We start from the raw sequence: 5,492 nt of genomic DNA on the forward strand, positions 1-5,492 counted from the left end.
AGACTCACTTGTTCTGTTACTGAAACTAATCTAGAAGGTTGGAAATTAAAAGATATAACCTAAGAGATTATAACAGAGCAGCCTGGTAAAACATGATGAAAGAGCCCTCTCTTTCCCACCCAGTCTACCTACACCTCCAAGCTACTGTGCATTTTCACCACATAGGTCTACTAGCTTACAGAAGATGCATACAATGAAGGCAGGAATTATAGGCCTACTCAGAGGGTACTCAGACACATAAAGTTTTGGGGTAAATAATAAACTACAAATACCATCTTGGTTAAGTTAACTCATCAGGTTAATAAAAGTCATAGTATCTATCTTCTGTTGGTGACAACTTGTTATCTCAGTATAGTCTGTCTGAAGAAAGAACTGGTTCAGATTGGGTTTTGGAAAAGGAAAAAGACTTTCATCAACTTTGCTCCAGAGTGGAAAAGGCACCAAGTTCTCTCCTATAGTTAGGAGCAGAATTTTTTTTATTTTCAATTTTTTTTTTTTTGAGATGGAGTTTCGTTCTTGTTGCCCAGGCTGGAGTGCAATGGCATGATCTCTGCTCACCACAATAGGAGCAGAATCTTAAACCTGCATAAATTATTTTCAGTGATCAACATCTGTATCCTCAAACTGTCCAGCAACTGTTGGTGTGGTATCCACCTCCATCCCATCTTCATAATCTTATTGAATCTTCTGTCCTGACCCCAGCCATATTATACTGGCTGCTCACAGACTGAACATTTCTTCTAATCTCTCCAATGTGGCTTGGCCTTCTGCTGTTAATGGGATAATCCTTCTTCATAGGTGTAAGATTTAGGGATGTCCCCTTGTCCTCGTTCGTGTGCTTCTACATCATATTCTTCTCCATCATAGTCATCTGAATCCTCATCCTTGGGATCTGGATGCAAGGCCTGGCATTCACACATTGCAGTGAACATTGCCCCCAAGGCTGATTTATCACTAGGTACAAATATAAATTCAGTAATAAGTTCAACATCATCACTGTCTTCCTCTTCTTCATCAGCAACAGATTCTTTGGATTCTTCAAATTTGTCATTCACCATAACATACAAATGTTCTCCTAGACAGTCACTTTGGTCCCTGGATAATGCAAGTAAACTAATGGTGGGTTATTCCAGTGAGAATCCTAATCCAGAGCTATCTAACCAAGACAGGTGGCTCTCAGCGATGTAAAGAGTACCTGTGCGGAGGCCGTTCCTGTTCAGCACAGCCTTGGTGTCTGGCTGCTGCTGCAGGTGCCCCTCTGCCGGCTCAGGTAGCAGGAAACTATTTCGGCATGTATTTTTCAATGTACCACAATGTTAACATTACAGCACCAAAACTACAACTCAGGTCAACAGAAACCTCACTGCAAAATCCAATGGTTACTTTTATAACATATCTGGTTTTATTTTTCTGCAGTATTTAAAAGAGTTTACTATGACCTTTGTCTGAAAATATTTCTCCCTCTTAGCATCTATGGACAGCTATCTCAAAGTATTCCTATGACCTTTGTGTTGTCCTCCCCACACTAGACCCTCCATTTTCTTTGCTGACTATGTACTGGTATTTGTAGGGCTTCAGTTGTGCTTATTTGTTTAGTTTCACTTGACATTTCTATGAAATGTATTAATATTTCGTCTCACTAACTTAAGCCTTTTTCATTTGTAATATGGATTATTGAAACAATTCTCAGTGGTATTCCTTCTCCCAGTCTTCCTCAAATTAATCATCTATATTGCTGTAAGAGTAATACTTCTATGTTAATTAGACCACTAAATTACTCCCATGCTTAAAAAATGTTAATGGGCTCTATACCCTCTGTAGGATAAAAGCCAAATGCCCTCATGGATCTCTCTTGCTAGCCTTTACCCTTCGTCTTCATCTGGACCCCAATTTGAACTCATTAACCATGCATCAGAATGCCTAGAGCATCCTTTTGACAATTTCTTTTTCCTCAAAATTCCCTATAATCTGTCAGAGCTCTGATAAAATTTTATATGACCCTATTTCTACATCCAAAGTTTAGGTTAACTATTTCTTCATATGGCTACCCATTCATAATCATCATAACATTTTGTATACCATATTGCAGTTGACAATTTACTAGTCTATATTGCCCACCAGAATGTACATTTTTTGAGGACAAGGACTTTGTCTTATCTTCATATCTAGTATGGTACCTGGTACAAATTAAAATTTCTGATAATTTAAAAAACTTTTAAATTGTTGTGGGCGCATAGTAGGTTTGGGGTATATTTTGATGGAAGCATGCAATGTGTAATAATCACATCAGGGTAAATTAGATATCTATCACCCCAAGCATTTATACTTCATATTACAAATGATCCAATTACACTCTTTTGACTATTTTAAACGTAAGATTAAATTATCAATTATAGTTACCATGTTGTGCTATCAAATACTGGATCTTATTCATTCTATTTTTTGGTACCCACTTGCTATCCCCACTTCCCTTGCCCCACTATACTTCCCAGCCTCTGGTAACCATTATTCTGTGCACTATCTCCATGAGTTCCATAGTTCTAGTTTTTACCTCTCACAAATAAATGAGAACATACAAAGTTTGTCTTTTTGTGACAGGCTTTTATCACTTAACATAATGACCTCTAGTTGGATTTTTGTTTATGGCAAGAGATAGGGAACTAGTTTTATTCTTCTGAATATGGATATCCAGTTTTCCCAGCACCATTTATTGAAGAAACTATCCTTCCCCAACTGTGTGTTCCTGGCACCTTTGTCAAAAATAAGTTCACTGTAAATCTATGGATTTTTTTCTGGGCTCTCTATTCTGTTCTACTGGTCTATGTGCCTGTTTTTTTGTTTTTTGTTTGTTTGTTTGTTTGTTTGTTTTGCCAGTGCCATGCTCTTTTGTTTACTATGGCTGTGTAGTGTTATTTGAAGTCAGATAATGTGATTCCTCCAGTTTTGTTCTTTTTGCTCAAGATAGCTGTGACTATTCTGGGTCTTCTGTAATTCCATATATATTTTAGGATTTTTTTTTCTATTTCTGTGAAGAATGTCATTGGTATTTTGACAATGATTGAATTGAATCTGTAGACTGCTTTGGGTAGTACGGAAATTTTGACAATATTGATTATTCCAATCCATGAACATGAAATACCTTCCCATTTTACTGTGTCCTCTTCAGTATCTTGCATCAATGTTTTATAGTTTTTATTGGATCTTTCACATCTTCGGTTAATGTCCAGGTATTTAACTTGCTTTGTTCCTATTGTAAATTGGGTTATTTTTTTAAATTTCTTTTTCAGATTATTTGCTTTTGGTATATAAAAATGCTCCTGATTTTTCTATGTTGATTTTGAATACTGCAACTGTACTGAATTTATCAGTTCTAATATCTTTTTGTGAAATCTTTAGTTTTTTTCCCCCAAATATGAGACTATATCATTTGCAAACAAGGATAATTTGACTTCTTCCTTTCCAATTTGGATGTCTTTTATTTCTCTTGTCTGTCTGTTCTAGCTAGAACTTTCAGTGCTATGTGGGATAACTGTAGTGATAGTGGGCATCCTTGTCATGTTCCAGATATTTAAGGAAAGGTTTTCAGTGTTTCATTTTTTTTTTCTATTCATTATGATACTAGCTGTGGATCTGTCATACATGGCTTTTATTATGTTGAAGTATGCTTCTTGTATAGCCATTTCTTAGGGTATTTATCAAGAAGGGATGTTAAAATTCATTAATTATTTTTCAGCATCAATTGAAATAATTCTATGGCTTTTGTCCTTCATTCTGTTGATAAAATGTATCACATTGATTTGCATATGTTGAACCATCCTTGTGTCCTTGAAATAAATCCCAAAGACGATGATGAATGATCTTTCTATGTGTTGTTGAATTTGGTTTGCTAGTATTTTATAAGGTTTTTACATTAATATTCATCAGGGATAATGGCCTGTAGTTTTTATTTTCTTTGATTTATCTTTGGTTTTGGTATCAGGATAATACTGACCCTGTAGAATGAGTTTGGAAGTACTCCCTTCTCTATATTTTGGGATAGTTTGACTGGGATTGTATTAGTTTTTTTTAATGTTTGGCAAAATTCAGCAGTGAAGCCATTGGGTCCCAGGCTTTTCTTTGGGAACTATTTCTTACAGCTTTGATCTCATGACTTGTTATTCATCTGTTTAGATTTTTGATTTCTTCATGATTCAATGTTGGTAGCGGTATGTGTCCAAAAATTTATCCACTTCTTCTAGGTTTTCCAACTTATTGGCATAGAGTTGCTCATAGCAGCCTCAAATTTTTGAGTTATTCGTTGTAATGTCTCCTTTTAAATTTTTGATGTTATTTGAGTCTGTCTAAATGTTTGTCAATTTTATTTTATTCTTTGTCTAAAGGTTTGTCAAATCTATCTTTTCAAAAGCATCTTTTTGTTTCATTAGTCTTTTGTATTGTTTTGTTCATTCAAATTTATGCTCTAATCTTTATTATGTCTATTCTTCTAAATTTGGATTTAGTTTGCTCTTGCTTTCCTAGTTCTTTAAGATGCCTTGTTAGGTTTATGTGAAGTGTATCTTTTCTGATGTAGGCAATTTTAGCTATAAACTTCCCTCTCAGTACTGCTTTTGCTGTACCCCATAGGTTTTGGTATGTTGTGTTTCCGTAATTATTTGTTGCAAAATATTTTTCAATTTCTTTCTTAATTTTTTCATTGACCCACTGGTCATTCAGGAGTATAATGTTTAATTTTCACGTGTTTGTGCAGTTTCCAAAAATTTCTCGTTATTGATTTATTGTTTTATTCCCTTGTCATCAGATAAGGTTTGATATAATTTCAACATTTTGAGTGTTTAAGTCTTGTTTTGTGGCTTAACATGTAGTCTATCCTTGAGGATATTCATGTGCTGGGGAGAAAAATGTTTATTCTGCAGGTGTTGAATAAAATGTCCTGTAAATATATGTTAGGTCTATTTGTTCCATGGTGCAGATTAAGTCCAATGTTTCCTTGTTAATTTTTCTTTCTTAAATAACCTGTCCACTGCTGACAGTGGGGTGTCGAAGTCTCCAGCTATTATTGTTTTAGTCTATCTCTCTAGCTCTAATAGTATTTACTTTATATATCTTGGTGCTTCATGTTGGGTGCATATATTTTAAATCATTATGTCCTCTTGCTAAATTGATTCCTTTATCATTATGTAATAATGTTCTTTGTCTATTCTTCAGGTTTTAAGTGTATTGTCACTGGATATACTATTCTCGGGTAGAAGTTTTTTTGTTTGTTTTTTCTGTCAGCAATTTAAATATGTCACGCTACTCCCTCCTGGTCTATAAGGTTTCCACTGAAAAGTCTGCTGCCAGACATATTGGAGCTTTATTGTTTGTAATTTGTTCCTTTCCTTTGCTACTTTTAGAATCCTTTATCCTTGACTTTTGGGGGTTTGATTATTAAATGGCTTGAGGTAGTGGTCTTTGGATTGAATATGCTTGGTGTTCTATAATCTTGTATTTGA

General features: G+C 34.8%; 1 pseudogene; it reads right to left on the reverse strand.

Moving 5' to 3' along the window:
• Positions 1–569: 569 nt before the first annotated feature.
• Positions 570–1,901, reverse strand: LOC129039058 (methylosome subunit pICln-like; annotated as a pseudogene).
• Positions 1,902–5,492: the final 3,591 nt, after the last annotated feature.

The sequence above is a fragment of the Pongo pygmaeus genome, chromosome 5, assembly GCF_028885625.2.
Source record: "Pongo pygmaeus isolate AG05252 chromosome 5, NHGRI_mPonPyg2-v2.0_pri, whole genome shotgun sequence".
In the NCBI taxonomy this organism is placed as follows: domain Eukaryota; kingdom Metazoa; phylum Chordata; class Mammalia; order Primates; family Hominidae; genus Pongo; species Pongo pygmaeus.